The 10,286-nt window shown below is 38.8% G+C and overlaps 1 long non-coding RNA gene across 1 annotated transcript; it reads right to left on the reverse strand.

Annotated features, from left to right (window-relative positions):
- Nucleotides 1-6,222: 6,222 nt before the first annotated feature.
- On the reverse strand, nucleotides 6,223-9,459 carry LOC124883723. Its single transcript, XR_007042296.1, has 6 exons — nucleotides 9,415-9,459; nucleotides 8,299-8,415; nucleotides 7,924-8,004; nucleotides 7,155-7,309; nucleotides 6,459-6,582; nucleotides 6,223-6,383 (listed from the first exon to the last, which is right to left on the reverse strand). It is a non-coding gene; the product is annotated as an uncharacterized LOC124883723 (long non-coding RNA).
- Between the last annotated feature and the right edge of the window lie 827 nt (nucleotides 9,460-10,286).

Raw genomic sequence — 10,286 nt, forward strand, 5'->3', positions numbered from 1 at the left:
AACTGACAACAGTAAGACTGACATTTTTATATAATATCCATATTTGTGCACACGTCTATCTACATCTGTGTGTTTTTTGTTTTACTGAATTTTACTTGTGTAAGGTATTATAATTACCTTCTTATAGTCTTACCTTAGCAGATGAGCACATGTGGCTACATCTGCATTTAATTGCTATTATGAATGCAAATATAGATAGTTTTCTTTTTACTGACGATGTAAGTGGAGGGCTACCTTTCAATAGTTCCTCTGCTTTGCACACTTTCCAGATGTAACAGAAAATGACCAGAGCAATCATCTTTTCCTTGACACCAGCAGTTCAGATTTGGAGCAAGCTGATTCTGTGTTGTGGTAAGTTAAAAAAATGATTACATATTTTTCAGTATCAAATGAGCACATTTCTTGCACAACTAGCTAATTAAAGATGCACATCTCCTTTTCAATATGAGAATGTATGAATGGCAGTTTTTTCAGTAGCAAATGACCTCTAAAATTACACAAAATAAATGTTGGTAATTCAGATGAACAAGCTCTTTTAAACCTGTTGCAGTGTAAAAATGTGCATAGGACAGTCTTTTCTGCATCACGTTACCACATCATTGTATGCTGGCATGCTCCTTAAGACATACATGACTGTTTCCTCCTGTGATTCTGTAATTCAGTTTATTTATTTACATAGCAACAAGTCACATAATCACATACTCTCAGGGAACTCTACAGAGTTACAGAGTCAAGTCAGTATATGCTTAATTTGTTCTTACTTATTACTTACTTATTATTTATACTTACAGAAATTATACAGACAGATTGACAAACTAGCTTCATAGGTAGCTTTGTCTGGGAAAAAAACAGTTAAGCAGATGAGAATTTGGTTGGAATTGGATCCAACATACAGGTTGAAGGCTTAGATAAAGCAAATAATTTTGATAACTCAGAAAGCTCAACTAGATCGAAACAGTCAGACACAGTTCAGGCTCTATTGTTAACTCCAATGTTGCCTCACTTTCTTAATAGAATCCCAAAAAGTAATTACTGCTGAGAGCTGGGGGAATGGACGGCTCATCTTTATTCTCCATTATTAATGTGGAAAAATAGGCTTATGTCGAAGAAAATAGGCTGGTCATCCTCAATGCAAGTAAGAAAGGTTGTCTTTTAAATTCAAATTTGTACAATTGCAGGATGAAGGGGACAAATGGCGTGCAAAACTGGAGGAGCCGAGTGAAGCCTATCTTAACTTGCATGATAACGAGGGAGATGGAAATGATCAGTTCACAGAAAAAAAGAAGACCTGTTGATGAAAGTTCTGTCAATGATGATTTTGTCATGGCAAGCGACCTTTGCCAAACTGCCTTTGCCAGCAACATTCCAAAGACTTTATTCTCCTCGAGCAAGTGGACAGGTGTCCTGCGGGATAATTTCATAAAATATGTGGTGTGTCCAAAATGTATGACAGTTTACACAGAGAATGAAACCTGTGAGATGAGAAGGGATGGTTCTAAAGACTGCAAGTCATGCGGTTACATCAGGTTCTATAAACACCCAATGGCTGCAAAAAGGAAGAAATGTGGTTCTGTTTTGCTAAGAGTAGTAAAATCTACCAATGGTAAAGAATATGTCTCACCAATACGACCATTCTGTTACCAAAGTGTCGTACATTCTCTGGAAAGTCTTGTTAAAAGACCTGGATTTCAAGAGTAATGTGAGCAATGGCGGAAGCGGAAAATACCTGAGGGTCTGTTAGGAGATGTGTATGATGGATAAGTATGGCAGGAGTATAGAAGGATTACCAGTATGTGAATGGACTACCTTTTTTGGCAGAGCCAAATAATTTTGCTTTCATACTGAATGTTGACTTGTTCCAGCCTTTCAAAAATGCACCATATTCAGTTGGAGCTATCATTTTGAATCTACCACAAGAAGACCATTTTAAAGAGGAAAATATGATTCTTGTTGGACTAATACCTGGCCTGAAAAAACCAGCTCTAAACATAAATGCTTTCTTGGAACCATTGGTTGATGAACTTCAAGAACTTTGAAGTTGAGTTATTTTGGAGGACGCCTCCTTCATAGGACACCAGGTTTACAGAGCTGCTCTGCTTTGTTTGTCATCAGATATTTCTGCGACTCGTAAATGTGGAGGCTTCGTTGGACATGCAGCATTTAGAGGTAACTTAATTCAAACATTGTCATTTATTGCCATTATCAACATCAAATGAGCTACATAATGATAATGAGCTACAACAACATTTAATTTGCCTTTGGGATTAATAAAGTATTTTTGAATTGAATTGAATTGAATCAAAAGCTTTTGTTTGTAAAATATACTTATATATATGCCTTAAATGTCCCTTTGCAGGCTGCCACAAGTGTGTGAAGACGTTCAGTAAGAAAGAGTCTGATAGTAAAACAGATTACTCTGGATTTGAGCGGTCATCATGGGAGACACGCACATCAAAACATCACATTTACTATGCTGGATTATCCAAGAGGGCAAGGACCAAGGCTGAGCAGAAGAGAATTGAACACAAGTATAGAGCAAGATGGTCAGAACTGTTCTGTTCAAATTACTATGATGCCATCAGATTTGTCATCATAGATCCAATGCACAACCTTCTCCTTGATACAGCATGACACGTGTTCCGACTTTGGACAGAACTTGGCATTTTATCAACACATAGCCTTGATGAACTGCAAAGAAGAGTGGAAAACATCAAGGTACCATATGAAGTTGGAAGAATTCCCTTACGAATTTCCTCTGGCTTTACAGGGTTTACAGCAGATCAGTGGAAAAACTGGGCTACCATTTACTTCCTATTTTGTCTGAAAGGCCATATCACCAACAGCCACTATAACGTGTGGTTTGATTTTGTGCAAGCTTGTATCATTTTATGCTCCAGAGTCACACCCATCAATAGACTGGAAGTAGCAGACAGATACCTGGAAACATTTCTGTCCAAATTTGTGGAACAGTTTGGCCCATTGCACTGCACCCCAAGATGCATTTACATCTCCATTTGCGGGAGTGCATGTTGGACTACGGACCAGTTTATTTATTCTGGTTTTTTGTTTGAGCGTTTTAATGGAGTACTGGGCAAGTGTCAGCACAACAATAAGACAATTGAAGTCCAGTTAATGAGACAGTTTCAGCAAAGTCAACAACTCAGTATGCCGTGACATGTGAATATGGAGTTGAAATTGCCTATATTTTACAAGGTAAAATTATTGGGACTTTGTCACACGATGACATAACTGATGTGCTTTATGAAAAGCACAATGATTTGGTGTCGGCAGAAACACTTCTTTTGAAAACCTGTACTGTGGTGCCTCTGTCCCCATTCCACCAGACAATCTTGGATGATCTTGACAGACATGCAATGTTGTCAGTGTATCAGCAGATGTACCCTGGAAATCATATCACTTCCATTGACTGCTTTGCCTTGACATGCACAAGGGTAACATATCTAAATGTAACTCACGGCGTAGATGGATCCAGAGCAGAAAGGTCAGCGTATGTATTTGTAAAGTGGTGTGGAAATAGTAACAGTTTTGAGGAACCTGTCCTTGACCCTTTAGCAGAACCATGGCCAGCCATTATAAAGCAGTTTATGGTTGTCAACATTATGTCAGAAGGCACTATATTTAAACATGTCATTGCACAAGTGTAGACCTGAGGAGAGGGGGGTCAGGGGGGCAACGCTGATATATAAAGCTGACATCAATTCCTGGCATTTGGGTGCTGATAGAAAACCGCTGTTTTCAGCCACTACCCTGAAGTTCTGCTGCAATTTTACATGTCAATAACTGCTGATAATCATGCAGTGATTTCATGCAGTTGCTCTTTGAGGAAACCTGTATAATATGAGCTACAACAATTACTTTGCTTTTGGGATTAATAAAATATTTTAAAATTGAATTGATCCCACAGTCTAAAAACATGATTGTTAGGTCAAATGTTCTCTCTAAATTGCCCTTAGGCGTTAATGAGTGTGGCATGGTTGTTTGTCCTGTGTATGTCTGAGTTGTCCTGCGATGGATTGGTGACCTGTCCAGGGTGTACCCTGCCTCCTGCCAATAGACAGGTGGAGATAGGCACCAGCTTCCCTGCGAGAAGCGGTAGAAAATATCTGACTGACTGACTGAAATGAATTTAATTGATCCCCATAAAGCTGATTCTTTGCTATTTTGGCTATTCTTCAATTAATTTTAAAGCATTTTCTAAACTTCTTTATACATTTTCCACTATCCAATCAACTTTTCAATCAAGGTGAGCTGTTCTTCTGAAGGCCTGGGATGACCCATTTTACTCAGGTTTTCATAGAGGAATGCCCTAAACCACCATGTACAAGATTTGCTACCTCCATCTTTAAATGAAGGCCACCGGTTTGACTCCTGCTTGTTCATAGGATCAATGACCTCACTAAATAAACCCCATTCAGCTGTTATTTTAAACACGCCCCTTTATGCAAACACACATTATCTGGTTAATTTGCCTTTATTTCGCCTTTAATAACAATGCAATATAAGCATCCATTTATGTTTATTTTGTACTGATGCTGGAAAGTGTTCTGGAGATGCAAGGATTATCCTGGATGTTCTGAAAAGGAGAATTCAATATCTGCATCAGACTCTCTTCTATGATTTTTCTTTATTCCAAGGGCTTCTACACGTAAGCTGTGAAACTTTAGATGTTCATTTCTAGTCAGTCTGAAATACTTGTACTTGTACTCGTCGTCTTCCGCTTTATCCGGGACCGGGTTGCGGGGGCAGCAGACTCAGCAGAGACGCCCAGATGTCCCTCTCCCCAGACACCTCCTCCATCTCCTCCGGGGGGAGCCCAAGGCGTTCCCAGGCCAGCCGAGAGACATAGTCCCTCCAGCGTGTCCTGGGCCGTCCCCTGGGCCTCCTCCCGGTGGGACGTGCCTGGAACACCTCCCGAGGAAGGTGTCCAGGAGGCAGTCTGAAATATACATTTGTAAAAACAAAAGACAAATGGTTCTAGTTCCTCTCATAGTAATGGTGCCTTCAGACTGACCGTGAATGACGTGATAAGAGCGAGTGATTTACATGTTAATCCTATGTAGAAGCGCGTTCAGGGCCGAAGCAATGCGAAGGACGCAATACGAAGGGAACGATTAGGGGAATAGAGTGAAGCAAGAGCGAAGTGAAACCCGCAATGGACGCGAAGCGAATTTCGCTGGAGTTGAAAAATCTGAACTTTTCTGTCTGCACTGACTGGTTGTGAATCAAATCAGTGCAGTCCCTGCAAAGAAATAAGGGAAAACAATACCTACAATCCACAAACATCAAGTATATAAAAAAGACAGAAACATTCATGTACGCATAGGATGAATGAAGGTTTGCTCTGAGAGGTTTGTAGGTGGCTTTGAAAAAAGCAATTGAAATTCAGTCCTGAAAAGGACTGGCTAATAAGGCACGCATGAAGTTGAGAAGCACACATGCGGCCTTCACACACAGCTTTCTATTGAGCTGAGATTTTATTTACTCACCGAAGACACAGCTCTTGTAGTTGGTGTCCCGGAGACTGATTTGTCCCACAACGCAGAGCAGCAGGTCCTCAAACTGGGTCCTGGATAGGCGGAAGTACTGTTGAAAGTGAGCGTCATCCAGACGTTGCTCCAGGAGAAAGTGGTGGTACGGGTTCCATCTCTGAAAAATCTGGTGAACCCAGAGACGTCGACAATGGCGGCGTTGTTCAGCTTTACATAAATAAAGTGCCATGATTCGCTCCGTAAAATCCAGGTCCGTCATGTTGAGTTGAAACTGGCAAGCAGCAGATAGAAGCTCCTTCTGTTTGATGACACGGTGAAGGGAGTGGAGCATTGTCGGCCATTGGCCACGCGAATTGCTGGCGAAATGTCAGGCGAGCGACAGCATGTGAATGAGGCAAAAAATTCGCTGGACTCGCGGTCAGTCTGAACGCACCATAATAGTACAACATGCAGCAAGTCAGTCAATGGTTTTGATTATGGTGTGCCACCCTGAGATTTTTAATAGCCACATAACCCAACCCCCCCCATGTGAAAATTTTCTGAGGGCGCTACTGCAGCTGAGCTTTCAACATTAATAGTACACCACATTTACTTCAAACAGAACAAGAATTTATATTCAAGGTATTGAGAAAAAAATACAGTATGTTTCAGGAAGCATTCACTTGAAACCTGATTCAGTCATTTAATTAAAAACAAAGGATTACATTCAGGTCATACTGGTAGGAAAGGCGGTGAAGTGAAAAAAAAGGTATCTGTTGTTGATATTGAAGTTAAAGCCTCTTCATGGAAAACATCAGATCCCCAAAGCTTCTATCTCCACGCTGCAGGCCAACAGTGCATTTCCAGCTGCAACGCACTCTGGCACAAATGAAGCTGAAAAAAGGGTAAAACAGTAAGGGACAATTCCTAAATTTACCAATAATAAAACAAAAACAGCACTGCAGATACCGTTTTGATCATTGAGCCATAATGCAGCCTTCAAAGACAGAAGCTCCCACTCCTCCTTTTGATCTTTCTTAAAGCCATAAAGCCAGATCAGAGCCAAAATTGTTGTCCACACTTCTTGTTTGGCCTAATTAAAAAAACAAAATGACAAAACCCAGAAAAATTTGAGATTCAAATCAAAGAACATTGCTATGTAAAACTAGCCTTTATGGCTTACTGGAATTTGTAATATTACCAGCGGGACCCGCCTGTTTTAAGTAAATGGTAAATGGCCTGCACTTGTATAGAGGTTTATCAATTCAGAGGACCCCAGAGCACTTTACACTATATTCAGTCATCCACCCATTCCTACATTGTAGCCAAAGCTGCCCTGGGGCAGACTGTCAGAAATCGGGCTGCCATACACTTGGCACCACCGGGGCCCTCTGACCACCATCAGCATGCAAGGCGGGTGAAGTGTCTCGCACAAGGACACAACGCCTGGGATGGACAGAGGGTTACTGAACCGGCAACCCACCGGTTCCAGGACGAACCCTACTACCTGAGCCACCTGAGTCCCCGTCGTATTTAGTTTAAATTTAATCTAAAATAGTTTCATGACACTGTATTTAGTTTTTTTTTTGCAAAATTACTGAATTTAATCAGGTTGAAATGACTCAGTTTTATATATATTTTTTACTTCAGTTTGACAAAACCCACCTGCCCAGGCTTTGCCTTTTCCACCTCCTCTCTGGTCTTTCCCAGCACAGCAGCCAGATCTGCATCAAGCAGCCAGGAGCCTGACGCCCTCTGCAGAGAGACCAGCTGCAGCAGAGGGTCTTTATGGGGCTTCTTCTTTTCAACATGTCTTGAGTCTGAAAAAACATGAAATAACTGTGACTGATTCTTTTGATGCCTGTTGAAATGTTTGGGCTATATTTTAAATCCAGCTCAGTTAATTGTGTTGTACAGTCCTAATTCACAAAATGTACAGTAGAAAAGCATAGGTCTAATAAAAAATCCAGTTACAGATGGAATAGTCCATTTCACTGCATTACAACTTATTTTAATTTGTTGCAGCTTTAATGCAGTAAACCTGTTAAAGAGGTTAGAACTGACTGAGGTCTGTTGTTAAAGAAAACAAAATGACCATCATTGTTGCAATAACAAATTACTAATTTTATGATGTCTCCTCTAACTGACCCTGTAATATCTAAGACTGTAAATACTGTATGCTGCTTTAAAAAGTCTTTAGATCCATAACAACAGAGGTTAGTTTTTAAGTCAATTTCTCTTTATTTACCACAACAAATCAACAAACCATAATATGGGTATGTCTGAGTAAACTTATGAATCAAAAATGAAGTTGGAAAATTCAATTATCAAGCATTTATCATAGTTTTCACAGTTCAAAAAGGAATTTAAGCAACACGTTACATCAGTGGAACAGTATAACATTGGTGCAAATTTATGACAGCTTTGTTCTTACCATTTCCTTGTGTTTCCAATTTGGTGTATTCTTTGAAATAAACCAAATGATATCTTTAAAACATTTTTTTGAATGGATTATCTGTTGACAGATGTTTCTGCTCTTTTGGAACAAATGAACAATAATAAACAGTAATAAACAATAATAAACAGTAATAAACAAATCATCAAAAATCATCAAAATAATTTATTTGGTTCATATGTTTAATAAATATTTAAAAACTAAGTCTGGTTAGTTATGGAATTTTGAGATAGAAATTGTGTAAAAACCCTGAGCATTAAAACTTCCATCAACAAGAACATACATTTTAATAATTGCATCTTTTTCTCCATCCATGATAATTTGGACCACATCTCTCTTTACATCAACTCTTACCACAATGTGAACGGTTTGCAGCATCAGTTTTTGAAGATTTCACGCGAGGCTTCATGAAGACACTGAACTTTTTCTTCATTTGAGACAACACACCTGTGCCAGACTTCTTGCTGGAAGCTGTTGACAAAGCCAATTAAATTCCAGACTGGTGCACATAAATGGAGAATAAAGTAAAGATTGAATTTATCCAACACTAAACAATACATCAAATAAAGTAATGTTTAAGTTACAAGAAAGTTCACTTTCAAAAGGACAAGGACAAACCATGACATCAAATATTTTAAATGAAATCTGAACAATAAACTTGATCTGCAGCACATTTGTTAAACATTAATAGTTAATTGCAGAACAATTTAAATTAACACAAAATCACTAAACAAACATGATGGCTAGTTCAGGAAACTTCATAACATATGGAAGTTTTTTGTATGTATCATGATAAAAATATAAAGTTTACTGCTTGAAGATGACTGCTCTGTTGAGGAGGTCTGAGTTTTAGATTTTGGTCGACATTATGAAAGACCATGTGTTTGTAACTTCAATGTCATCCATGGCTTTCATAGCCAACACTGTTTAAGTTAAAAAACGAGAGCTTCTAATAGAACATTTGATTAAACATTGATATGGTGAGAAAATCACAAACCTGAAGATGTGCATAGACACATGACATAATGTTCATAATAATTATAGGTTTCAAAAGGTTAATTAATATTAACTTAGGAGAATCTAGAACAAAAAACTGTTGTTGTTTAAAGCAAAATAATACTCGTCATTACTGATTTCATGACCTTAGAACATATTTTCCTAAAAGGTGTGATTTCATGGTTCAAGAGGAGTCAAACAATATATGATAAACAATTAATAACAAGCTATTGTTATCCTTTTGAGGTTTTTTGTTGTAATATTTATTTTATGAGTTGACACATACGTATGTTTTCATAAAGAAGCATTTCAGGTATTTCTATAGAGACTCTAAACAAGCATGTACAGTTGATGATATGAGTGCGGTAACTCTTATATGTCTACATTTTGGCCTTGCATGTGTCTTGTTTCTGTATTTGCAAAAACAAACAGAGTTCAAGTAAAACGTATTCTTAGCAAGATATTTTTACTTACGTTTGGGTGGGGTGCTCACTGTAGAGCTTTTATCAACCTTTTGTTCTACAATGAAAATGAAAGAATTGTTGAATGAATTGAAGCAAACAAATGAAAAAGCAAATACTAATTAATAGCTTAATAATTTCCCCTTTAGAATAAGTATGACTGAATCAAAGTGAATAGAATTTGTTTATCTATAACAGAATTATGGCCCCATTTATCTTTGAAGGTCGGAAAGACAAGAGAACATGCCATTGGCATAAGTTAGATGTGGGATGATGTTTATAAATCCTTTTATAGCTCTAAGAAAACTGCTTGACACAAAAACCTTCTCATATCTGTTGTCAGATCAATAAATAAAACACTTAAAACAACTGGAACTGTGACAAACATGGTGAGGCAACTACTTACTTTATCTGGCAACCACACAATATGAGAAGGATGGTAAGAAAGGTAAAACAAATGTTTAAAGCACATGGTAGGACGACTGGAGCAAAGGGTACCAAGGGTGGCGTATAACAGGGGAGTGTATTGGTAGGACAAATCCAAAGGCCCCTCATTGACAGGGGCCCCAGATAATAGGTCCAGATTAATAAACATAATCATTTTTGAGAGAAACAGGAAGCTAGACTTCAAAGACTTGATCAATGCTTGGCTAACAAGAAGGCTCGGCGCTGCTCTTGGTGAGTCAGGCTGGGCAAGGGCAGTGATAGCGGTCAAATAGCTTATTTGGTAGAAAGATTTGGGTTTCCAGGAGTTCTTTGTTCCCCTCCTTGAACCGCCACCTTAACGTGGTGGATGGGTTTGAGTGCTTGAATGATCATAGAGGCTATGTTGTCTGGGGCTTAAATGCCCCTGGTAGGGTCTCCCATGGCAAAGAGGCTCTAGGT

This window comes from Girardinichthys multiradiatus, chromosome 18, assembly GCF_021462225.1.
Source record: "Girardinichthys multiradiatus isolate DD_20200921_A chromosome 18, DD_fGirMul_XY1, whole genome shotgun sequence".
Classification (NCBI taxonomy): domain Eukaryota; kingdom Metazoa; phylum Chordata; class Actinopteri; order Cyprinodontiformes; family Goodeidae; genus Girardinichthys; species Girardinichthys multiradiatus.